Raw genomic sequence first — 27,021 nt, forward strand, 5'->3', positions numbered from 1 at the left:
TTTTATCTGCACGGGAATAAGAACCAGTGGGAACCTGAATTAGAAACCAGATACAGCTAAATTACCAGCCGATCCTGAAAAATGGATCGAGGGGGCGTTGATCAAACCCCACAGCGTGGTTAGTAGGGGCTCCCCCTCCGAAGACCTCGTTACTGAAAACCTGAATTGGAATTTCAGAAATTTTTGAATTTTGGGAATCAGAAAGAAATCTTGGGAATAGGTTTCTTGTTGTGTGAAAGAGAGTGAATGGCCTCGCAGTTCTAGACCGGGCGACCGCGTTCTAGTCGGGGCAAGTGTGACCCTTTTGTGTCTGGCAGATACGGACCCCTTACCTATCTGCTATCCCTTCCCCTCTTTGTCTGTGCCTCTATCCTAAATGGGTGGGGGAGGGTCTACCCCGTTAAAAGTTATGACTGAGCACTTTAGCGAAGTGTTTGACAAACATACCTGTACTAAACCTGGTATGATCCAACGCTGTGCCTATCGGTGGCCGAGCTTGTGCGTCAACTGGCCCTCGAAAGGAACTTTCGATTTTGTAACGGCCTCTAGAGTCCGAATAGTAGTCACAAAAGAGGATCAGCCAGGTTTTCCTGAAGATGTCCCATATATTAATGCCTGGATTGAAGTTATTCTCAATCCCCCGTCCTGGGCACAAAAGTTAGTAGAGGGAGCTGCCCTCATCATGGTGGCGCATATGCAGAAGGCGGGCCACCGGAAGTCACCAAACCGGAAAAGAAAGGAGAAGTCGGCCATATTGGACGCAGACGGCATGACGTCACCGGAGGCGGCCATATTGGTAGTCCAGAAGGATGAAGAAACTACAGAAAAAAAAATTAAACAGCTGCCGGCAGCGGAGACCATATTAATTGATGAACCAGAAGTTCTAGCACCGCCGCCTTACATCCCACTTTACCCACCGCTACTTAATCTGCCACCGATTCCGTCTTATGAACAAGCTGACCCCTTGCCTAGTACTTCACAGGAAACTAAAAGAGAGTTAGAATCGGTAAGAGCAGAGGACGAACCGGAACCTCCTGTCTCAGCCCACACTCGTCGGAGAACACAAGCGGCTGCCAGTCTCCAACTCCCAATCAGAGAAACTGCAACTGTCGTACCTGCGGTCCCATGTGAGGAAAATGCTTTCCAAACTACACAGACTATTAGACTATATACCTATGTCCCTTTTTCATCAAGCGATCTTTTTAACTGGAAACAGCTCGGCCCTTCCTACGCTGAAAAACCAGATCAAATGATTGATTTTTTAAACGGAATTTTCTCCTCACATAATCCCAACTGGGCTGACATCCGCCATCTGGCTTCTTTCCTGTTCACCACTGAGCAGCGAAGACAAATACAACAAAACATGGAAGAAGCAGCCAGAAGTGGAGCCGGGTCAGACGGTGATCCTGATGCCGCCGCAAGGGAACTTGCTCCGACAACAGACCCTCACTGGGACTACCAAACTTCCAGTGGACGAGACCGCATCGCGGCTTATCAGAGAGCCTTCCTAGAAGCCTTAAGGAAGGGAAAAAGGAAAATTATGAACATGACTAAAATCCAGGATATAGTACAAAAAAGGGACGAAACTCCGGGAGACTTCCTTGAACGACTAATGGATGCGTACCGCAGATACAGCCCTTTTGATCCAGAAGATCAAAAGAACCACCCCATAATAGTCATGAGTTTCGTAGGACAGTCATGCCCCGATATACGCCGAAAAATCCAGAAAACAGAGGGATTTGAAGGAATGAACATCAGCCAGCTCAAAATTATGGCAGACAAAGTCTATGGAAATAGAGAGCTGGAAGATGAGAAAAAAGAGAAAAAAAGAAAGTAGCAGAAGGATGAGAGAAAGTGTTAACTTGTTAGCGGCAGCAATGGAAGAAACTAATTTCGGAGAGCAGGCCAGGAAGTATCGAGGATACCCTGGGCAGAGAGGAAGAGGCAACCCGCCACATAAGGCATGGCAGAGAGGAAGATCAGGAAGGGGCGGATCGTTCAGAGGAGGAAGAGCGCCTATAGGGGTCAATCAATGTGCATATTGTAAACAAGAAGGACATTGGAAGGCTGAGTGCCCTGAGAAACCACGGGAGGACGAAAGAGGGAACGGTTCAAAACCCTCAAAATCTCAAGAAACTGAATGGCAAATGGCGTTGGACGAATTGTCAGATGAGTCTGGTGACGATATCGGGCGAAACTCATGACTAACCAGGGAAGCCCTGCCCTCCGATCCGTTGGTAGAAATAAAGGTTGGGTCTAAAACCTTCAAAGGATTACTAGATTCTGGAGCACAACGATCTGTCATGACTACTGCAATCGCTATTCCCACAGCACAAAGCATCTCCATTGTAGGGGCCTCCGGGAAACCACTGGCAGCCCCTATTCTTCAGAATCGACAGGTTCGAGTGGGAGGACAATTAGTATCCCACCGATTCCTCTATGTCCCTGGATGTCCAGTCCCACTAATTGGTAGAGATCTCCTTTGCAAATTAAGGGCCACTCTACAGTTTGAATCAAATGGTGGAATCAAAGCTTCCTTTGCAGACAACCCTGTTTCCCTTATTTGCCCTCTCCAGGAGGAATGGAGACTACATCTTCCCATAGTCGAACGAACCATCGAGCACCGATATGAGGAAGAGACCCCTCTCAATGTAAAACGAAGGTACCTGATGGATAGCGTACCTTCAGTATGGTCTGAAAACAATCCAGGAGGACTGGCAACCGAGGCTGACCCAGTCTGGATAGAACTGAAAGAAAATGCACAAGTCATTAACCAAGCCCAATATCCTATTCCCTACGTGGCCAGGCAGGGAATACAAATACATCTACAAAGATTATTTGACTTGGGTATCCTGCGACAAGTCCGGTCTGCCTGGAACACTCCCTTGCTACCAGTAAAGAAACCTGGTACTAATGACTATCGACCTGTACAAGATCTACGAAAAGTAAATAGCCAAGTGGCGGACTTGGTGGCCCTGGTACCCAACCCTTACTCCATTCTAGCTCAAGTCAACCCCAAATCAAAGTGGTACAGTGTAATTGATCTCAAAGATGCTTTCTTCTCCGTTCCGGTAGCAGAAGAATGTCAGAAGATCTTTGCCTTCACATGGGAAAATGCACAAACTGGAATCAAGCAGCAGTACACATGGACTCGCTTACCGCAAGGATTTAAGCACTCACCCACGATGTTCGGGGAGCAACTGGCAAAAGACTTGAAGATGTACCAAGTCACGTATGGGCCAGTCATACAGTATGTGGATGACCTTCTGTTGTTTCGTGAAACGTATCACGAATGTGCTATAGCCACACTCCACTTATTAAAGACGTTGTACTCAAAAGGATACCGTGCAAGTAAAAAGAAGGTGCAAATTTGTGAATTGGAAGTAGAATACTTGGGATTCCAAATTCGGGAAGGTACCCGCTGCCTTGGAATATCCCGTACCAGTTCAATACGAGGTCAACCTGTACCCACTTGCAAGAAAGAGCTCCGAGCGTTCCTTGGAGCTGCAGGATACTGTAGACTGTGGATTGCTAACTACGCTGTTATTGCCCAGTCCCTGTACGATAAGCTGCGGGGAAAGGAGGCAGAATCTCAGCCTTTTCAGTGGGAAACCCATGAACTGACAAGCTTACAACAACTGAAAGATGCCTTGATTGAACCACCTGCTCTAGGATTGCCAGATGTAATGAAGCCATTCCATCTATTCGTCGATGAAAAGAAAGGCATGGCCATTGGGGTATTGACTCAAACTCTAGGCTCATGGGAACGACCTGTTGCCTATCTGTCAAAAGGAATGGACAATGTTGCCAAAGGATGGCCGGGTTGTCTTCGAAGCATCGCGGCTGCATGCATACTAATTCCAGAAGCAGTCAAGTTGACATTTGGACAAACTTTGCAAGTAACAACTCCTCATACTATTCAGGGACTGCTCGAAACACATGGACCAAAGTGGATGACCAACTCACGTCTTGTAAAGTACCAAGCCTTACTATGTGAAACTCCTGAAATTCAAATACAAGACAGTAAAAACTTAAACCCAGCCACTCTAATGCCAGCACCTGAACCAGTAAGCCATGATTGTGAAGAAGTCATGGCTACAGTACACTCCAGTCGACCTGATTTAAGAGATCAGCCTTGGCAAGGCGCATGGACCTTATTTACAGATGGAAGTAGTCAGGTAAAGGATGGAGTACGAGTGGCTGGCTATGCAGTAGTAACTGAAGATGATATCATTGAAGCTGGACCCTTGCCTTCAGGAACGTCTGCACAAAAAGCTGAATTAATTGCCCTTACTCGAGCTCTTCAGTTGGCAGAAGGGAAAACTGTAAATATTTATACAGACTCTAAATATGCCTTCTTAACCATCCAAGTACACGGAGCATTGTACAAGGAACGAGGATTTCTCAATGCCGAAGGAAAACAATTGGCAAATGCGCCAGAGATCCATGAACTGTTAAGGTCCGTATGGCTACCACACAAAGTGGCCGTAATGCATTGCAAAGCACACTCTGGAAAATCTGATCCTATCGCTCGGGGAAACCAGAAAGCTGATTCTGCCGCCAAAGCAGGAGCCCAAGACCCTTATCAAACAAAAATGACCATATGTCCCCTCTTGCAGTTTCCAACTGAAGTACCCACCTACTCAGCCGAAGAAAACGACTGGGCAAAAGCTGAAAATTTCCATCAACAGAATGGGTGGTGGATCATATCAGACGGACGGATATGGATACCTGATACTATTGCGTGGACAATAGTAAGAGAAGCACACTGTCATACACACCTGGGACGTGATTCATTGGCAAAACTACTGGCAAAAACATACTATATAAACCGAATCACACAATTGACTAAACATGCAATTAATCAATGTGTTACGTGTGCAAGAAATAATCCTCGCAATGGACCTGGTCCTGCACCGGGACACGTTCTCCGGGGAACTATACCATTTCAAGTCTGTCAAATTGATTTCACCCACATGACCCCTGCACAAGGTTACAAAGCCATGCTGGTGGCAGTATGCACCTACACCGGATGGATTGAAGCTGTGCCTACGCGAACAGAAACTGCAAAGGAAGTCGTTTCCCTCTTATTGAACCAAATCTTACCACGATATGGATTACCAAGGCAGATCAACTCAGACAACGGCCCAGCTTTTACAAGCGAGGCAACTCAACACCTCACCAAAATTTTGGGCCTCAAATGGCATCTCCATTGCACATGGAGACCTCAAAGTAGCGGGACTGTTGAACGAGCTAACAGAACTTTGAAAAGTCAATTAGCCAAGCTATGTCAAGAAACAAGAACCAAATGGCCCAAAATGCTACCATTGGCATTGCTTAACATCAGATGCACTCCACGACAATCAGGACTAACCCCTTATGAAATGATGTACGCAAGACCGCCACCATTGCCCTCTTTCCCCGAATCCTTACAAGTCCAAGGGGAAATGTCACTCAGCAACCAAATGAAAGGACTCTACAATACTGTGGAAGCAATTCGCAAATATACCTGTGAGACAGAGCCACTAATCTTAATCAATCCTATCCATAAATTCCAGGTGGACGACTCTGTGTGGATCAAGGAATGGGACGAATCAGACTTCCTTAAACCTCGATGGAAGGGACCATTCACTGTGCTGTTAACCACACCCACCGCTCTCAAAGTATCCGGTTGTCCCACCTGGATCCACTGGACCCGAGTTAAACCAGCCACCGAAACTTGGCAGGTCTCCAAGACCGGTGACAGCACCCTGCGCTTTACTAGAAATACAGCAAAGGTCAACCTACTATAGAAACTAATGCAGTCACAGAAATACTAATAACCTGTTTGTTTCTTTCTTCTCTCGCAGGCATCAAAAGCATATGATCTCAATGCTCTGGAAGTGGGTTATCAGTACCCTCCTTATCATATGCCCTTCTAGCAGCGATTGGAAATGGTTCATCAGCATCATCTATATCATCATTTCTGCTCAACTATGGCTCATCTTTGCCATAATCCGAGAATCCTAGGGCTACTAATGATCCTAATAGCTATAGTATCAACATCAGTTCAATCTTCGCTCAGCCAAAACTGTACAGAATGCATCAAGCAAGTCCGCACTACAACTGAAGACGGGTACCAGTTGGTATTCACAATCATTCATCAATCTCAGCCACCACCATTATGTATAAAAAAGCCTGCTTGTGCCTTAAACACCACTCAAGGACAACAGTCTTTCCATCGATGTATCCTTAACGGCAAGCTCATCTGTCATTCGCCTACCACACCCAAGTACTACAATATAACGCTAACCACCGGATTGCCAAAAGCTTATACTTCTGACATCGTACCAGCTGGAAAAGGAATTCTATACTACATCAATTCAACAAAGGTCCTAATTGGAGGACCGCCCATTGTCTCCATTGACTTTAACGCCTGTGATGCCATCGACAAACATCCAAGTGCAGTGCATTGTGGTTCTCCAGCATGGAAGAGAGCCTACACTTTCAATCACAAATATCTCTGTCCTTATGACCGTTCCAGTAATCCCTCCCGGTGGCTACCATGTGCCGGGGACAAAGAACTTTCCGGATGGAAACTGGTCTGTGACTATACTGGAGGAGGATATTCAGGATGCCCTGGAATGGGTCGACTAAGTAAGGGAGCGGGAAACCTCATTACTCTAGAATGGCCAGTCCGGTCTGAGGGATCCCCATGGCAAGATACTTGGGGTTTTGGAATTGATGGCACAGGAGGAGATCCCATGACATACCTTACCATCACTCAGCGACGAGAAAAGCCGCTCCCTATCATTCATCAAACCACTGTGGTGGGATATCAGTCCTTCTTCGATGAAATTTCTCAAATCAATGAGGAGTTGAAAAAGCATGCTATCTCCAACCAAGCAAAAAATATGTTCATCAACTTAGCTGAGAACATAGCTTTATCTCTGAAAATACAAAATTGCTTTGTATGTGGTGGCACCAATATTGGAGAACAATGGCCATGGGAGGCCAGGGAGATTTTTCAAGCTGATTTGAACACTATGAACACATCCACCACGTATAATCGAAATCACAATCCTTATGAATGGGCTCTACAGACGGATGTCATCGGAAGACAATGTTTGTCACGGCACTTCTCCAAGTCGTACAAAGTGCCCGTCGGTAACTCACCATGCACAGGAGTTCTCACAGTTGCCAGTAACACTCAATCATGGTGGCAAACAGAAAACCAGACCATACCCACACCATTCTGGACTGAGCCTACCTTAAACGCTACGTGGAAAGAAGCTGGCCAATTAACCACGTCATTCATAGCCCCAGACGGCTATTACTTCGTATGTGGACGACGGGCTTATGAACAACTACCTCCTCAATGGTACGGTACCTGCTTCCTAGCTACTATCCGCCCTAGCTTCTTCTTGCTCCCAGTCACAGCAGGAGAAACGCTAGGGGTGCCTGTCTATAGTCCAATGAAGCCAAGTAGGCGACGAAGACATAAGGTCTCTATCGGAAACTGGTCCGATCAAGAATGGCCACCCGAACGGATTATCGAATATTATGGTCCAGGAACATGGGCAGAGGATGGCTCTTTTGGATACAGAACGCCTGTATACATGAACAACCGTATCATCAGACTTCAAGCTGTTCTCGAGTTCCTCACCAATGATTCCGCTCTAGCCCTTAACATTCTTGCCAAACAGAATACCAAATTAATTACTGCTGTATACCAGAATCGATTAGCCCTGGATTACCTCCTTGCTCAGGAAGGTGGTGTATGTGGGAAATTTAACCTTTCCAATTGTTGTTTGCAGATCGATGATAAGAGTAAAGTCATCGAAGAAATCACAGACCGTATGGTGCGGTTGGCTCATGTTCCGGTACAATCCTGGTCCGGAGCCTTGGATTGGACAGCTTCATTACCTTCCTGGCTTACATCTATTCCTGGGTTCAGGGAACTTTTATTCCCTTTATTATTTTTCTTACTATCCTGTGCACTCCTCCCTATGTGTTTCCCTCTTTTCCTCAGGAGCCTTTCGTCTATGATGGAGAAGATCGCTGATCGACGAGCAGCAGCCCAAATTATGATGCTGAACCAGTACGCTTCAATTTCTTCGCTACCCTTCAGTGATTCTTCAGACTCAGAAGATGAATCTTCAGTTTACTATGACACTAATTTTTAATTTAAAACATACGGCCACCTTGTTTGCTCAGGTGAAGTCCGGCTACAAAGGGGGGTGGAGCCAATAGGGCCCATCCGTCTCAAACCGGTGAAGACACCATCGACCTGGCTAACAATATAGGGCCCTACTCAGTATTATGGTACTAATTATTTTCTTGTCATTTCAGTTACTTCACATATGAAGGTGATACTTACGCCTTCTTACCGAAGTTGAAGTATCAAAGGGGGGAATGAAGGAGTTCAATTTTATGGACTATCGCTGTACGAAAAGATCGGAAGAACTATGTCTAATCATGCTGTAGTGAAACGCACAGCCATCTTGATTTACTAACATTTGCAACGCAAACGAACCCTAACACGTAATGACGTACTTACGCACTAACGTTTAGTGAACGTGACTCCATTTTGGATTCATATTTTGTATTGTATTAATACGAACGCCGTCGCAAATGTCTAACCCGTCAATTAAATGACGAAACAATAATCTGATCATAAGCTACACCTACTAGAGACCACGCTAGCTATTGCTTGTTCAGCAGTTTGTAAAATGATTGTTCAGCAAAACCAGAACGCATGTGCAAAAGATAAGAATTGTAAAGTGCATAAAAGTTTGCTCCTGAGGGGGCGTGGTATGCAGTTGTACTAAGCCGTTGTCTTAGCTGCATCTTGCTGGCAATAAAAGTCTATCTTTGCGGATCAGTTGTCTGGACCTCCTTACTGATTAAAACAGACGGTTACACTATTACACCTGCATATCCAGACGTAGCTGAATAGTGCAGTTAGCCACATTAATAAGCCAGAAATGTTAATTCCACCTCAGAGCACCCCCTATTTATATGAATAAATTGTATCCAGTTAATGACTTAATAAGATAAAATGTACCTGGTGAAAGGTGCCAGATATTCAAACCCTGGGCTTGTCCAGATAAAGTGCTTTGAATGTCGACCTTTTGTGTAGTGGCATATAGGTAACAAGGCAGGGGAGAAAGACTGATACTTCATGCATATCCAGCATAGCTCTCTGCTTCAGCGGCAGGGGAGAAAGTCTGATACTTCACTTTCAATGCATATCCAGCATAACTTTCTGCTTCAACGGCAGGGGGGAATGAAGAAAAGTGGATCTATATACAGACAACAACCAACAAGGACTGAATTACATAGTCTGGGTAAACAAATAAGCATGGGTGTAGCTTGCTTATTAGTTAGGGGTTACTACCCCTAACTAATTAAGCTAGATATTTCACTTAGATGCAGCTCTAACACTGCTCTCTGCATTAATGGTGGGGGTGGAAGGGAAATAGAACCAAAAGGTTACTAAGAGCCAAGAATAACAGATAAGTATGAGAAAAAAAAAGTGTGAAGCTTGCTGGGCAGACTGGTTGGGCCATTTGGTCTTTTGCCGTCATTTCTATGTTTCTATGTTTCTAAGGCTTGTGCTAATGCTGAAAAAAAACCACTCCAGGCTCAAGTTGGGGTATTACTATAACCTGACAACAGCATTTTAATGCACTATAACTGAAATGCATATTAATTGTTAAAAACGATTAAAAAGGTAAAATTTTAGCAAGTAGAAAATGAACAATTCTCTTTCAAATATTTTCTAAGCACATTTTTACTACAATGTGGCCTTGTTCTCACTGTATAATATATGTAAACCACCAGTCCACAATTTTTAATTTTTCAATTTTGATTTAATTAAAAATCAATTATATTGAAGCTTTTGAAAATTTCTACAAAATATGCTACTGAATTATCAATAGGTTTTACCTGCACTCAGTGCACTGAATGCAGGTTAATGGGCTTTTGAAAATTGCTACAACAATATGTTATATTTACATTGCTACAACAATGTTATATTTACAATTTCCTTTGAAAATTACCCTATTTATCTTCTTTTTTTCAGTGCTATCTTGGCAGATGACTTGGTTTGGGTTAGCTGATGAACAATTTGGGTAGGTGGGCTTTGGGCTATTACCACTAATCACTTCTATAGCACTACGTGCTGCGCACAGCACAGTACAAACATACATAAGAAACAGTCTCTTCTTAGTAGAGCTTATAATTTAATCAGGACAAAAATACAAGGTGAAAGAGACTTTGGGAATTTCTTTTCTTTTCTTTCTTTTTTTTTTTTTTTTTTTTAAGAAAAATTGGTTAAAAATTAATAAGGCTGTAAGGGGGGATAACAGGGGCAGCTTCAAGGTAGCAGATGAGTATCCAGGATTTCTGGGTAGAATGAGTGCTTACTTTTGCTGTGGTTTCTTCCCGTTTAGCACAACATGCAGAGTTAAGACTCCAAGAGATGGTCTCCTACAGTGATTTGTACTCCTCAGAAGTGCTGCGCTGTCCGTGCTGAGGTAGGGAATGTATATGGGCTGATAAGGAGGAGGAGTTGCCATGACAGCAGCTTTATAAATAGCACCGAAAAGAGTTGCATGTCTCTTCCACATTCACATTCCGCAAGGGTATTGTTACAATATTTTTCTCTATGATTTCATTTTAATATGGATTGTTAGTCTACTTTCTAGAAGTTTCATCACATCTTTGGACTGTTGGTAACTGGGCGGCAAAGGCCAGTGTATATATGCAATAGCCTGTATTGTCTCGTGGGAAATCATCCAAGAACTAGGCGCCATGCTGGTAAGGGGTGGTCATTAGAGAATGACCCAGCTCTGAGTCCATCTGGCTGAACAGAAAGTTCCTCATTTCTTGGGGTCATATATCTGGGAGATGATGCTGAGGATCCCCAGTTCATGTAGTGGCTCTCAAAGTCTACAGAAAATAATGGTGGAGGAAGGAGAGTATCCTTGGCTAGTGCAAACTATCCAACCAGTCCACAAAAATTTAAATCCCCTGAAAGGTAAATTGTTTAAAGGAGGAAAAAGATTGCGTAACTCGTTACAAAATTGATCAACAGATTTCTTCAAATCTTATTGTGTAGAGAAGTGGTTCTCAACTTTTTTCCCTTCGTGACATACCTGACGGACAATGCTCACATGTGCGACATATGGCTCATTACAATTCATGGTGGAAATAAGAAATAAAGGCCCAGTATTATTTTTATTAAGAATGACACAAGGGAACTCTGAATAGAAATTACATAAATAGAAAACTTTCCATACCAAACAGCATCAACTTCCAGCACTCAAACAGTAACCACCATACCTAAGAAAAGGCAATACTGAAAATATTACACCAGGCCCTAAAACACCAATACACCTCCTATTAGGAAAACGGAACAAGCCAGGCTGCTATCGATCCCTACACAGAAATTATACACCACAGAATACCTCACGTCAGTCATATGTGCCAGACAGCGCCAACAAAGCTGTATAAAATTATTTGTTGATACATAGGAATTACTTCACATTCATATTATACGCTGGCTGAAATTAATATTGTTCTTTCTCCTAACATCTACTGGACTATGATGTGGAGACATAATAATTCCCGGTTAAAGAATAAACAATGTATCTCATATCTAAAGACAGAGTGTACTGGTACCTTAGGATCAATGATTCTGGAGATGTGGCAGATAATGTGGTGTGGGATGTGGGAAAGGCAAGCCTTAGAGGTGTTTTAATAACATGTGCTTCCAGACAGTTGGAAGTTAGGAAAGCTGCACACAAAATTGAATCATGCAGGACATACTGACAGCTAGAGGTGAGCTGGTTTGCGGTGCACAGAAGAGAATATGCAGTAAATATGCCCCCCCCCCCCAGAAAAAAAAAAAAAGATTATAAGAAAATGAAGAGGTTGAACAGAATTCTTGCATGAGAAAGAAAAGCATTGCAAGCAGAGGGATAAGGATGGAGAAAGGAGAACATCATTTTCCCCAGGGCAGACCTTTATCTTGCAGATGTAGATGCCACCTTGTGGCTCATTGTTATATTTCACTGATTTCTACTTCATGCGCCTGTTGTTACTTTAACCCTGGGGTTATTGCTGTTCATTAGCAGCCTTTGCAACATATGAAACACTTTAATGAACTTAGAGGTTTTTGCACATCCCATTTCATTGCTAGCATAGGTGTAGGGTAACTGCTTAAGTTGGTATTGCACCAGAAAATTTGCTGCTGCCATTTGTCTTAGACAAAAATTAACCATATGCTAATTATTTAAACGAGGGGGATAATGAATTTCTAATCTTCCTTATTACAGACAGCCCAAGATGAGACTGTGGACTTCAGGGAGATGAGTGAGGCAGGATTGGGAGAAGAAAATGCTATAGCAGGAGTAGGCAAACTATGGTCTGAAAGCCAAAGCAGGTCCATGGGAATATTTAATCCAGGCCGCTTGTCATCACCGGCCCGATAGTGCATTCGTCATAAAAAGTGGATGGTGTGGGCATTTCCTGATGACTTCCACAGGGACGCACATGACGCTACAGCAGCTGCTACTGAAAATTAAAAGCTGGCAAATAAACGCCAGAAGATTTGTACAATGTACAAATCAACTCTTCTTGGTATACTTTTCATCACTTATAAGGGCTATAATTCTTTACTGATGTCAATTTTACTATGAATACCTCTGAATGTGTCTGTAACAACACCTCCCCTAATCCCAACCCACCTCTCGAAAACTCACCCCTATTCAAAGTGCCTCTCTAGACTGGTATATATAGAGGGACTCTGTACAGAAGTTCTCTTTCTCTCTCCCTCCTTCCTCATGAGGAGCATGGCCATTTTTGCGTGAGCAATGCTTTTAAAATCTACCTCTTAGGGAATAGCCACTGCTATTACTATTTAATGTTTGGGTACTTGCCAGGCACTTATAAGCCTGGATTAGTCACTGTTGGAAACAGGATGCTGGCTTGATGGACCCTTGGTCTGACCAAGTATGGCAACTTCTTATGTTCTTACTTCCTACCCTTTTCCTCTTACTTCCCTCTCCCACCTCACTCATAACCCCTTTCCTTTCCTCTTACTGCACATCTCCACTTCCTTCGTTCACATCCATTTCCCTTCTCCCCCATTCCCTCTCTCTCAATCACTTTCCTCCCCTGTCATTCACTTACACCTTCCCACTCACTCGTCCCCTCCCCTTTCACTTACTCACTGACCCCTCTCCAATCCCATCCCCTCTCTCCACACACACAAACACACACACACACATATTCTCATTCTCTCTCTCTCACTCCTTCCCTTCTCTTCCCTCACATACCACCCATCCACTAGGTCTTCCACCCCGCAGGCGTGTCACCATCCCAATATCCCAGGGGGTCTTCTTCCTTCCGGCAGGGTGGGAACCCCATGGGAAGCTCATTTGGCTGAGCCACTGTCACAGCACCTGAGATCTTCTTTCTGCCTGCACCTGAGATAAAGTTAGATGGGCCAGGAATTGGGTGGTTCATCCCGTTCCAAAGCCTAAATAATGTTGCTAACTCCAGCTTGAAGAAAGTCATTAGATCTATTGTGAAAAGTCTCCAGATTGGGACTGGCTAATTAAAGGCACTATAACATTATCATGCAAAGTTCCTGCCCTTGTTCCCAGCCCTAACCCAGCCTTCTGCAGCCATTTTTAAACATCCTTCTCTCTCTTCAAGCACTCACTATCTCTATTTACTTTGTCAATGGCCCATTGCACTGTCCTTCTCTGAGAATAGCCCAGCCAGCTCACATAGAGGCCTGACTAGCAGGGCACCAGGACTTCCCCTGACTCCCAGCAGCACAGCTGAAAAAAAAATACTGATGATAAAATTCAACCCTCTCCTTGTCTTCTGTTCTCCTGCTGCTGTCAGTTTCTCATAAGGTAAAAATAAAGTTGCAGCTCCTCTTTTGTTTATTTGGCTGGCTGTCATTTGTTATTTCTCCTTCCAGCAGAGAGAGAGCTCGATCCTGACATCATGAGAGTCATTGGGGTGGGGGGGAGGGATGGAGAGGGGAGGAAACTGAACCAGCCTAGCCTGTTCTGAGGACAGAGGGGGGGCTGGAGCAGCAAGCACAGCAGGCTAGCCAGAGGAGGCCCCCACTCTCCTGCAGCACTCTAGCCAGAGGAGGTCTCACTCTCTTGTACTTTCCTGCCCCACTCTAGCCAGAGGAGGTCTCACTCTCTTGTACTTTCCTGCCCCACTCTAGTCAGTGGAGGTCTCACTCTCTTGTACTTTCCTGCCCCACTCTAGTCAGAGGAGGTCTCACTCTCTTGTACTTTCCTGCCCCACTCTAGCCAGAGGAGGTCTCACTCTCTTGTACTTTCCTGGTCCACTCTAGTCAGAGGAGGTCTCACTCTCTTGTACTTTCCTGCCCCACTCTAGCCAGAGGAGGTCTCACTCTCTTGTACTTTCCTGCCCCACTCTAGTCAGAGGAGGTCTCACTCTCTTGTACTTTCCTGCCCCACTCTAGTCAGTGGAGGTCTCACTCTCTTGTACTTTCCTGCCCCACTCTAGTCAGTGGAGGTCTCACTCTCTTGTACTTTCCTGCCCCACTCTAGCCAGAGGAGGTCTCACTCTCTTGTACTTTCCTGCCCCACTCTAGTCAGAGGAGGTCTCACTCTCTTGTACTTTCCTGCCCCACTCTAGTCAGAGGAGGTCTCACTCTCTTGTACTTTCCTGCCCCACTCTAGCCAGAGGAGGTCTCACTCTCTTGTACTTTCCTGGTCCACTCTAGTCAGAGGAGGTCTCACTCTCTTGTACTTTCCTGCCCCACACTAGTCAGAGGAGGTCTCACTCTCTTGTACTTTCCTGCCCCACTCTAGCCAGAGGAGGTCTCACTCTCTTGTACTTTCCTGCCCCACTCTAGTCAGAGGAGGTCTCACTCTCTTGTACATTCCTGCCCCACTCTAGCCAGAGAAGGTCTCACTCTCTTGTACTTTCCTGCCCCACTCTAGCCAGAGGAGGCCCCCACTCTCCTGCAGCACTCTAGCCAGAGGAGGTCTCACTCTCTTGTACTTTCCTGCCCCACTCTAGTCAGAGGAGGTCTCACTCTCTTGTACTTTCCTGCCCCACTCTAGTCAGAGGAGGTCTCACTCTCTTGTACTTTCCTGCCCCACTCTAGCCAGAGGAGGTCTCACTCTCTTGTACTTTCCTGCCCCACTCTAGTCAGTGGAGGTCTCACTCTCTTGTACTTTCCTGCCCCACTCTAGCCAGAGGAGGTCTCACTCTCTTGTACTTTCCTGCCCCACTCTAGCCAGAGGAAGTCTCACTCTCTTGTACTTTCCTGCCCCACACTAGCCAGAGGAGGTCTCACTCTCTTGTACTTTCCTGCCCCACTCTAGTCAGAGGAGGTCTCACTCTCTTGTACTTTCCTGGTCCACTCTAGTCAGAGGAGGTCTCACTCTCTTGTACTTTCCTGCCCCACTCTAGCCAGAGGAGGTCTCACTCTCTTGTACTTTCCTGCCCCACTCTAGCCAGAGGAGGTCTCACTCTCTTGTACTTTCCTGCCCCACTCTAGTCAGAGGAGGTCTCACTCTCTTGTACTTTCCTGCCCCACTCTAGTCAGAGGAGGTCTCACTCTCTTGTACTTTCCTGCCCCACTCTAGTCAGAGGAGGTCTCACTCTCTTGTACTTTCCTGCCCCACTCTAGCCAGAGGAGGTCTCACTCTCTTGTACTTTCCTGCCCCACTCTAGCCAGAGGAGGTCTCACTCTCTTTTACTTTCCTGCCCCACTCTAGTCAGAGGAGGTCTCACTCTCTTGTACTTTCCTGCCCCACTCTAGTCAGAGGAGGTCTCACTCTCTTGTACTTTCCTGGTCCACACTAGTCAGAGGAGGTCTCACTCTCTTGTACTTTCCTGGTCCACTCTAGTCAGAGGAGGTCTCACTCTCTTGTACTTTCCTGCCCCACTCTAGTCAGAGGAGGTCTCACTCTCTTTTACTTTCCTGCCCCACTCTAGCCAGAGGAGGTCTCACTCTCTTGTACTTTCCTGCCCCACTCTAGTCAGAGGAGGTCTCACTCTCTTGTACTTTCCTGCCCCACTCTAGCCAGAGGAGGTCTCACTCTCTTGTACTTTCCTGCCCCACTCTAGTCAGTGGAGGTCTCACTCTCTTGTACTTTCCTGCCCCACTCTAGCCAGAGGAGGTCTCACTCTCTTGTACTTTCCTGCCCCACTCTAGTCAGAGGAGGTCTCACTCTCTTGTACTTTCCTGCCCCACTCTAGTCAGTGGAGGTCTCACTCTCTTGTACTTTCCTGCCCCACTCTAGTCAGAGGAGGTATCACTCTCTTGTACTTTCCTGCCCCACTCTAGTCAGAGGAGGTCTCACTCTCTTGCTTCCAGATATGCTCAGTTAGTAGGGAACCCGATGGATATTTTACAGCTATGAGAAAGGCACAAGGCTTGCTCATGTAGGAGAAGGGGGAGGGGAGGAGTTGTTGCCAGCGGCGACCCAAATATGAGGTTGCCATGGCCCCTGCAGCCCTCATTCCAATGCCTATGATAATAGCAACACAGAAAGACACAACCTGTTACAAACTTTGCAAAAGAAGCATCAAGCAGTTTTAAAAATACCTTAGCATCTACAAACATAATTCAGATTTAACTTATTCTTTTCTTGACTACCCACCACCCTAGAAATATATATTAGCAACCAGCTCAGACCTGCCACAATCCTTCCCAGCCCAGCTGTACTCCCTACAATGCTTACACAATCCTACACAGCATAGCAAACCCCCATTATCCAATTTATACCTCCCACAGCCTTTACCCCAATGATCAGAAACCCTGGGAGGGGTCATAGCCCTACCACTACCCTATCATTTCATCAGCCTCAACCTAGTCTGGTTTTCAGGATATCCACAATGAATAGGTAAGGGATAGATCTGCACACAATGGAAGCAGAGCATGCAAATCTATCTCACATACATTCCTTGTAGATATCCTGAAACTCACACTAGTTGAATGTGTCCTGAGGGCTGGGTTGAGAAGCACTGCTTCAGTTACACCTTTGTAATTATTTGTTTGGATTCAGCTCAGACCTTTTCAAGAATAGCTGAAGGCGAATTACATTCAGGTACAGATTTTGTACCGGAGGTAATGTAAGGGGAAGTCACAAGTGCTGTTGGATTTGAAGCCCAGCTTATCTGGTTCTCAGCCCATTGCTCTAACCACTAAACTACTCCTCCAATTACCCTGCATTTCAGTGCCTAAAAATAGGGTGCTGCAGGATTGGATTTAGCCTAGTGAAAAACCTAGGCCCCTAAATCTCGGCAAATGGCATTCACAATTCTCAGTTTTAGGTGCCTAAATTTCCAATCAAAGGTTTAGAAGCCTAAGTGAAGTTCTTAAGCATTTTGTTCAAATTGAGCACTGAGATGTTCTCTTTGGAATGAATTTCTCTGAATGCTTCAAGAAAGAGGGAGGGCACTTTTCAGAAGCCATTCGTCTGCTTAAATTTTGGGAAGGGATGAAAATTTTCTCAGGGATGAATGCAAGGAGGAGGTTGGGGGCTCCAGGTGTGCGCTTATGTCAGGGGAGAGAAACAAAGAGTTGCAAATCTACACTATTTTATTTATTTCTATTATAGATTTATAAAATTGCCCCTTCAATGTGGGCTTGAGGCAAATGCAAAAAACATTCATCAATACAAGCAGCATAAACATAAAACCTGCATCAAAAGAAAACAATACCATAGCTAGAGGCTGATGCAATACAGTCTGCTCAGCCGCCCAAAGTTGGGGGGGGGGGATTTAGGTAGGGCCGGGGGGTGGGTTAGGTAGGGGAAGGGAGGGGAAGGTGGGGGGACGCGGAAGGAAAGTTCCCTCAGAGGCCGCTCCGATTTCGGAGCGGCCTCTGAGGGAACGGAGGCAGGCTGCGTGGCTCAGCGCACGCAGGCTGCCGATTTTGCGCAGCCTTGCGTGCACCGACCCTGGATTTTATACGATACACATGGCTACGCGCATATCTTATAAAATCCGGCGTACTTTTTAAAGATCTACCTCATAATGCTTGATGTGAAGGGAAAAGTGCAGAAAAAGCCAGTAAAATTCTGCTGGTACTTTTGCCTGAGGCAGTTTTCAGTGGGAAAGTGTGCTCGTACCTTCCCACACAAATCAAGCAGGCAGTTCTCAGGAACTCGTTTGCAAGCGTATATAGAAATAAGGGGCAAGAAGCAGTTATAGGTGAGACCATTTAATTATTGCCCTAACTCATACATGTGTGCGGAGGTTTCCAGGGTTAGTCATAGGTATATTGAGTCAGAGTAATAATAGGTCTCACCTACGACTTGCATGTTGACCCTTTTTTCTGCTGATTGAAGTGGACCGGCATCAAGCAGAAGACTTTGCAAAAACAGAGTTTTAGTTTTCACATATCCCTATTCTGGACAGCAGTGTTACATAATGTAGGGCCATGCAAGAAATTAAATTAGTGCCGATTCTGAGACCAGCACCATACTGAAGTCACTTTGATGGGTCAGGAGCCTGTGGGTTGCAAGATCCCCACGGAAGTGTTAAGTCAGGGAGGTTCTAGGCCCTATTTCATTTAAGGGGGGTAGGAAAGCGGGTCAGATTGGTCTGAGGAGGCCTTGGTAGAGGTCCTGGAGAGCACCGGCAGAGATTTTATTTTTTTCCCCATTTTTTATTTCCTTTCAGCAAATGAACTGAGCTGAAATAAACATTAAAGCAAACTGAAAAATGACCCTGCCAAAAAAAAAAAACAACAAAAAAATTAACTTTTTGGGTATGCACATCCCCAGTAAGTAGCTTTCTCTTTGCCATTCACATGACAGCGTAACATATTCATCTTATTACAGATTTGCTGTGGATATTAAGCTGGTTTCTGAGAGCAAAGAAAAATGATTCTTATATTCTAACTAGTAGCTTCTTCTTTCCTACTTAAAATGAAAAATGTATGAAGTTCTTATCACAGCTCTTCATCAATCAACATGCAAGGTTTAAATGTTAAAACACCTCTGTGCTGCACTAATATAATATATTGATTGGCCATTCTCAGATAAGTTGTGAATAAAAACTTATAACATTAAGGTTCTGTGGGCATCTAATGTAAGAAGAGAATGAAACAGTGATCAATCATTTTGAAATATTATCGATTACTGTTTTCTTTTTCTTCCTTTATAGACATCCCCTTTTTGGACAGCAGGATGCAAGTGAGCTCGTCAGATTAATACCGTAGAAATGAAATGCTGTTGGATAATGACCAGGGTTTGCCTTAAATCTCCTGGCTGCAAAACAAAACACTTCCAATGGTTGGGTTTCTATTGATCTAGCTGGTCAATTTTATCTCTGCTGACCTTTTCAAAAACATAAGCATTAATAATGAATGATATTATTCAGAAAGCACAAAAGCTAATTCTCTCTGGATTACACAGACGTTACTGTAATATACTGTAGGAACCGTTAAGCTCCTCATGCAGACCTCAGAAAACAATTGCAGAACTTGTTATGGTTCTTTCTCCCCAAAAGGACTTTTCCTTGTTACCACTCTTCCTCTCTGCCATCCAGGGCCACTGTCTGAATGACTCTTTGGACGATTTCTCTTTTGAACACATCAAGAGAAATATTGCTCATGTTTTTCATATATAAGATGACATGTGATATCATTCCAGTATATCAATAAAGATTAATGTAAGCATTTTCCCTCCCCAACTTCCACCACTCGTGTTACCTGCCCTGATTTCATTAGAAAAGTACCCAAGCATCTGCACCCTCTGCCCTATTATATGCAAACACATTTGGTGCCACTGCCCTGTACTATGTTTGTAATATTTGTTCTGTTGTAACTCGCTTTGCGCTTTCTCGATGGAAAAACTTGAAGTAAATGAACGAGGATGATTGAAATTTGAAGAGACATCATTCCATGGTTCACCTCTATATCATCACAGAACTTTCCTCAAAGAGCACAAATTTCTCTCACAGCTGTAAGATGGAGGTCAAGATTTGTAATCTTAGCTAAGTGTGCTCCCCCCCACACTGCCACATGTTAAGCAGCAGCTAAGATATGTCTATTAACCATTAAAATACTCAAACTTGATTCATCCAATCTTCTGCCATATGCACCACTTTTTAAATTTATTTGGGATTTAGCTCTTGCCTTTTCATTGGTAGCTCCAGGTGAGGCAATGGTGGCTGAAATGACTTGTTCACAGTCCCAAGGAGCGGCAGCAGGACTATAACCCTGGCTTTTTTTTTGTCCTCAGCCCACTGCACTAACCAGTGGTTTTCTCCTCCATGCAGCTATATAAATATTTTTTATTTTAGGAAATATTTCAAATGTCTACATATTAAGACACAACAAACACTCTGCTTCAATTAAAGGGGTGATGTCTGATAATGGGCATCAAAATACAAACTATTATTCTCTGTTCACATCTCAGAGATTCTGATAATTTCCTGATACCTCATTTAATTGAAATTCAAAATTACAATGAAATCGGAGTACATAGGCAGCTATATCATGTTCCAAAAACCTCACACTCCCATAATGCATGGCAAATGATATGATAGAGCCCACATGTAGCCCATCCATCATCAGCAATGGAGAGAACAGCAGATTTCAGCATGTTGCCACCTTCACTGTAAATAATGGCAAATTGGCAATCTCACAAGAAGCCACATGCAATCACAGAGAAAACCATGTGCAACATCACAGGACACTGCATGAAATCACACAAGAAACCACATGCAACCTGACAGGAAATCATGTGCAATCACACTGGAAACCATGTGCAACATCATAGGAAACCATGATCAACCTCACAGGAAACTGTGTGCATCGGTTAAGCATCATGCTGTAATCATTATTATTATTCTTGTGTTCCTTCCTTCTCTCTCCACCCCCTTCTTTTTCTCCCTAGCTCTAGTTACCCTCTCTTTACGATAATTATCGCATAAGTATATAATTTTTTGTAACCATTGTCATTTAGTTGTTTATTCCTTCCACTCCCAACCTCTCTTATCTTCTTAGCGCTGGTAACCCTTTTCCCAGTTTATCTCGTCCCTGCTTAAAGATTAAGTTAACGTTATTACCCCCTTGTTCTATGTAACTCACACATGTTCGATGTAAACCGATGTGATATGACTTTTTCATGAACATCGGTATAGAAAAGAATGACATAAATACATAAATAAATAAATAAATAAACCACATGCAACCTCACAGAAAACCACATGTAACCTCACAGGAAACTATATGCAATCACACAAGAAATCATATGCAGCCGCACAGGAAACCAACGTGCAACTTCACAGGAAACCGTGTCCACCCCCCTTAGGAAACTGCATAAAATCACACAAAAAACACATGTAACCTCACAGGAAACTGTGTGCAATCCACAGGAAACCACATGCATTCTCACAAAAAACCTTGTGTAATCACCCGGGGAAATGCAAGTAACCTCGCAGGAAACCATGTGCAATCACACAGGAAACTGCATGAAATCACACAAGAAATCACATGCAACCTCACAGGAAGCTGCGTATGACCTCATAGGAAACCATGTGTAACCTCACAGGAAATTATGTGCAATCACACAGGAAGCCATGGCAACCTTACAGGAAACTGCATAAAATCACACAAGAAACCACATGGAACCTCTCAGGAAACTGTGTGCAACCACTAGTGATAGGGACAGAGAGCTGTATTTCCTGGCATTCATCAGGCTTTAAATTGCTCCTACTAGCCTCTGACATATCTACCCAGGTCCTTACCATCCCATTGAAGAGATGCTCGGCAGGAAGATAAAAATGTTCTTGTGCTTAAACACAATGATTTTCTTGTCCATACTTCATGATGCATATAAACCTGCTGCAGGGTGATAAACTTTCACACACACAGCAAAGACCATAAAGGTTTAATTATTTCCAAGGGGACAGAAAATCTCTTGGAGCAGCTTTTGTTCTTGAATGCAAGACATAGCTATAGACAATCAGTATCTGTCGGGATCATTCTACATAGGTTTATTTTACTTAATATATTTGATTCTGCTCATTCAACTACACTATGCCCGTCCCAGTCACAAGCATCTTTAGCAACATCATTGCTAGGCAACAGATGCATATGAATTGCTTGTATTACTATTTTGGGTGCAGTTTGACGATGACACCTGTCCTGCTGGCAGCCGGAAAATGCATGGTTACTGTGGCTTCCCAAGGAAGACTCCTCCAGATTTTAAGAGCAGATGCCAAGCCATCCTGCTCCAATCTGTTTCCAGGACACCTGCACTTCCAGACTCAATCACTAACCGAGTGAGTGCAATAAGAGATTAACATGTATCCTGCAACTTAGTACATCGCCTTGTTCACTGTAAGGGACTCTTTATAGGGCTTTTCTCAAATTTGATTAATGATCAGCGCTGAGCTGTAGAATCCTAAACCCTGAACTCTGTCCCAAATAAGAAGATCAAAGGGCAGCTCCTCATCCTTCCTGTGTGCTCGCTGGCCTGATGCAGGTGCCCTCCAGCTTTTGCTTTCCATAGGAAGAACATATGCAGCTTCCCAGTCCCTAAACATAAAGCTGATTTCCCTTTAACAAAAGTGCAAAACAATTTAGAGGCAAACAAGGATTGAGCCTGGGCAGTTTTCGAGTCTCTGAAAACCTGACAAGTTGCTAAAGATCCTTTTCCTCATGAACTGCCACTGAATGGCAAGGCAAAAGGCAGCTATAAATCAGCACAAAATACCAACGCCATGTCTCCTCACCAACACCAAGATCCTCTTCTAGTCCTTCCACAGCCCCCAAAATACCTGAGAAAATGTAGCAGGCCAGGGAGGGAGAGAGCTTACAATCACAACCCCCATGGCTGCCTCTTCTCTCTCACTCCCTCCCCTCAAATGCTTCTGGTTTTAACAAGGAAGCGGGCCAGGCAGAGCCGTTGCTACCCTGAAAGTGGATAACAAGATGGAAAGAATGAAGGAGAGTAAGTGGCACTGAAAAGGGTGGAAAGGAGGGATAAAGGGAGGAGCGAGGGAGTAGAAGGTAGGTTGTGAAGCAAAAGGCGAGAATGAAAATGTGGGGTGAGATAAGGGGGAGGGATGGACGTGAAGTGAAGAGGCATGACAGACTAAAGTAAAAAAGCAGGCAAGGGTGATGCAAAGAAACGAAGAAAAAGACAGGAATGAATGTCAGAAAAGGGTGGAGGGGAGGGAAATAGTTAGAAAGAAAGAGGCAGATAGAGAACCAGGACAATAAATCAGAAATGACAGCAAAGGGGATATTGAGATTAGAATACAAAAAATCTAGACTGACAACAAAAGTTTTAAGCACCATGTTCAGCTCTGTTACCAAATCTACAAAAATATATTGACAAGGTAGAGGCAATTCAAAGGAAGCCCTTCAACAGGGTACAGGGCCTGCTCTGTACGCGACACACAAGATACGATACAGGAATTCAAATATCAAGCTGGCTTTAATAAAGTACGGAAGATATTGTACACAGAATGCCAATCTCAAGGGTCATCATATGAAGCTGAAGGGAGGAATACTCACATGGAATGTGGGAAAATACTATATCACTGAGAGGGTGGTGGCCACCTGGAACAGAGCAAAATCAGCAGCGGAAGTCAAGCATGCATGGGACAGACACAAAGAGACTAGGCTGGCATGGGAGGGTGAAGAATTCAGTTTCAGAGCACACTGAAAATATTAATGTGCAGTGTGCACTAAATTCAAAGAATGCACATTAAATCAACGTCGGAGGGGCGAGTAAAAGATGCTGTCAAATAAATACATACATAAATAAATAGAAATAGTGCCCACTAAATTAATTTAATGCACACCAGGGGGCATAGCTCTGAGGGGCCTTGGGGGCCTCTCACATTTGGCTCAGGCACTCTCCTCTAGCAGTGGGATCATGTCACATCTGATTCAGCCCATAAAGGTTCAGCAATTAGAGAGTCTGGAGGCACTGGAATCACTGCCAGCCTATGAACCTCTGTGCCTTTAAAAAAAAGGCTATCTTGAACAAGGAAACAACACTGTCCTTGAGCTAGTCCTGTAATGATTTGAAGCCATCAGGGCAGGTAATTATCCCCCCTTCTTTCAGCACCTTTAAAGTTTAGGAATGCCTACCTGGTTGGAAGCCTGATTACCTAACTGCTGTAATCCTGAGAGATTAACACTTCCATAAAGTAAGTGCTATAACCACAGAGGGAAAGCAAGATGGCCAGGGCAAGGAGGGAATGAAAACTGAAAAGAAAGAAGATGTAGAGTTTTGCCAGAAATTAATATGTTTTGTAGCCCCTGCCATGAAAACCCACATAGGATGAGGTAAGGGATGGAAAAAATTGACATGAATTTTATGGCTGCACAGCCCTAGATCACAGCCTAAACAGGAGCAGACTGGGTGGACCGATCAGTCCTTTGCTGTCAATATCTTCTGTGTGCATTAGACAACTTTTGAGCATTTAGAAGTTCAAATGTATTTACAAGAAATATAATAACATTTGAAATTTAGGTGCAGTCATTATCATATCGCCCTGCTATTCTCTTTTAAGCATTAGTAACATGCACTATTTGGAGTGGAGTAGGCTAATGGTCCTAGCAGCAGGCTGCAAGCCAGGGAAGCTTCTCTAATGTTCCTTGCAACGCTGGGCAAGTCACTTCTTCCTCCATTTCCTAAGATACAAACTTAGGGCCCTATTTACTATGGGATAGATTTTAAAAGGTGCGCACACATGTCCATGTGCACGTCCGTGGGCCACGCACATGTGCGGGGGGTGCACGCGGGGTGGGGGATTTTAGTAAATTACACACAGCGACAAAATTGGGCCTTCCGCCATTTCCTCTCAGTTCGCTTCAATTAAGGAGCGGACTGAGAGGGAACGTCCCTACCTAAACTCCCTCACTCTTCCCCTCTCCTCCCCACCCTCTAAACTCGTCCCAGAAACTTACATTTTTTTTTTTGTTTTACTACTTACTGCTCCCCTGGAGCCAAAGTAGTTTGCATGTGCTGGCCGACTGCCGGCACACGCTTTCTTGGGACAGCGGCTAATGTCAGCTGTCCTGGCTGGCCTCTGACCTGCCCTGCCCCTCTCCACCCAGACCATGCCCCTGATGCACCCCTTTTTCAGGGCCCGGCAACTGTGCATGTATTAGCACTTACGCGCATGGCCAAGCCCTTTTGGAAATGCTCGCGGTGCGTGCCGGGCCTAGCCACGCACGTAAGTGCCGATATTTGTGCACGTGGCCCTTTTAAAATCCATCTGTAAGCTTTTTTCCCATAGACAAAAAATGGGAGAAAACCTTTTGTAAATGTTCCTTTTAGATTGTAAATCCTCTGGTAATAAGGAAATTCCTCCTGCACCTGCATGCAATCCGCTTTGAAGAGTCATGAAAGGTGGAATATAAATTTTGAAAAGTTTTTATAATGTATTCTTACACAGCTTTACCAGTTTTATCTCAAGGTGCTTTCTAGTACTTTTTCAGGTATGATAAGTCCCTTCCCAAATGAGCTTACAATTTAAGTGAGTACTTATTTATGTATTTATTTATTTGTTTATTTTGAACTTTTCTATACCGACATTCATGTAGAAAGTAACATATCAAATCGGTTTACAGTGTAAAACAATATTTGCACAAGGCATTACATAGAACAAGGGTGACATAGAACTGGGAGAACAGGGGAAAACTAGTTAGCAACTCTTAACATGAGAATTAGCAACTATTAAAGTGAGTGACAATGGGGAGCGGGGTGTCAATTAAGCACAAAGGAAAGAAAAAAAATGAAATCAGCATGAAAGCAAATTAAATAAATATAAATATATATAACTACAATTATAAGTCTGAGCGAGGTGGTATGATGTTATGTCCAGACCGGGACCAAACTGAAAGAAGTCCAGGGCAATAGGGAGCATGTAATCTGTCAAGTGTGTAAACATAATCATATGGAGGGACGAGGAAGAGCATTCCTGAGTTGGTGGAGTGTTCTTAAAGTTATGGATAAGCCTGTTTGAATAGCCAGGTTTTTTCTGAAAGTGAGAGGGCAAGGTTCTTGCCGGAGATCTGGGGGAAGAGCATTCCATGGTGAAGGCCCAGTGGTGGATAAGGCACGTTTCCTTAAAGCTGACTTAACTGGAGGGGCATAGAGAGTGCCTTTGTATGCAGATCTAATCAGTCTGGAGGATTCATGGAGACGAAGAGGTAAGATCAACTCAAGCGGTGTTAGATTGTGCGTAGCTTTGTAAATTATCATAAGGACTTTGTAGAGAATTCTAAATTTGATGGGAAGCCAATGTAGGTTGCGAAGTATGGGAGTGATGTGCTCTCTTCTGTTAGTGTTAGACAGGATCCTAGCGGCAGAGTTCTGTACCATCTGTAAGGGTCTGATAGTGTTAAATGAAAGACCTAGAAGGAGTTGCAGTAGTCGATTTTTGAAAAAATGATTGATTGTAGCACCGTGGTAGTCATGGAAATAGAGAAGGGGTTTCAACTTTTTCAGTACTTGTAGTTTGAAGAAACAGTCTTTTGTGGTAGTATTGATAATTTTTTTTTAGGTTGAACTGATTATCAAGAATAACGCCGAGGTCTCTGACATGCGGAGAGATATTTACTTGAGAAGTGATTGGTATGTTGTTTAGACCATGAATGTCATCATGAGAGATGATAAGGATCTCCGTCTTGTTAGTGTTTAGGACTAGGTTAATGCTGGTGAGAAGGTGATTGATGGATTGAAGGCAATCGTTCCAGAAGCTGAGGGTTTTGGAGATGGAGTCCTTGATAGAGATTAGTACCTGCACGTCGTCCGCGTAGATGTAGTGGGTTAGTTTAAGATTAGAAAAGAGTTGGCATAGCGGAAGGAGGTAAATGTTGAAGAGTGTTGGAGATAGAGAGGAACCTTGTGGGACTCCCAGGGAGGCGCTGACAGGATGAGATTCTTTATTATTAATTTTGACCTTATAGCGTCTATTATTAAGGAAAGACTTGAACCATCTGTGAGCCGTACCAGTAATACCGTGAGACGATCTAGTAGTATT

At 44.1% G+C, this 27,021-nt stretch overlaps 1 protein-coding gene and 1 long non-coding RNA gene across 4 annotated transcripts in view; one reads left to right on the forward strand and one right to left on the reverse strand.

Annotated features, from left to right (window-relative positions):
• Nucleotides 1-20,049, forward strand: part of LOC115092311 — a 33,365-nt gene extending 13,316 nt beyond the window's left edge. Inside the window, exons 2-4 of the long non-coding RNA XR_003856988.1 lie at nucleotides 10,067-10,115; nucleotides 10,437-10,520; nucleotides 19,171-20,049. This is a non-coding gene — a long non-coding RNA (uncharacterized LOC115092311). The remainder of the gene's footprint in view (nucleotides 1-10,066; nucleotides 10,116-10,436; nucleotides 10,521-19,170) is intronic.
• Nucleotides 1-27,021, reverse strand: part of IL1RAPL1 (interleukin 1 receptor accessory protein like 1) — a 1,713,530-nt gene that overhangs the window by 921,659 nt on the left and 764,850 nt on the right. The gene's annotated exons all lie outside the window — the stretch shown is intronic.

Source organism: Rhinatrema bivittatum, chromosome 5 (assembly GCF_901001135.1).
Source record: "Rhinatrema bivittatum chromosome 5, aRhiBiv1.1, whole genome shotgun sequence".
Classification (NCBI taxonomy): Eukaryota; Metazoa; Chordata; class Amphibia; order Gymnophiona; family Rhinatrematidae; genus Rhinatrema; species Rhinatrema bivittatum.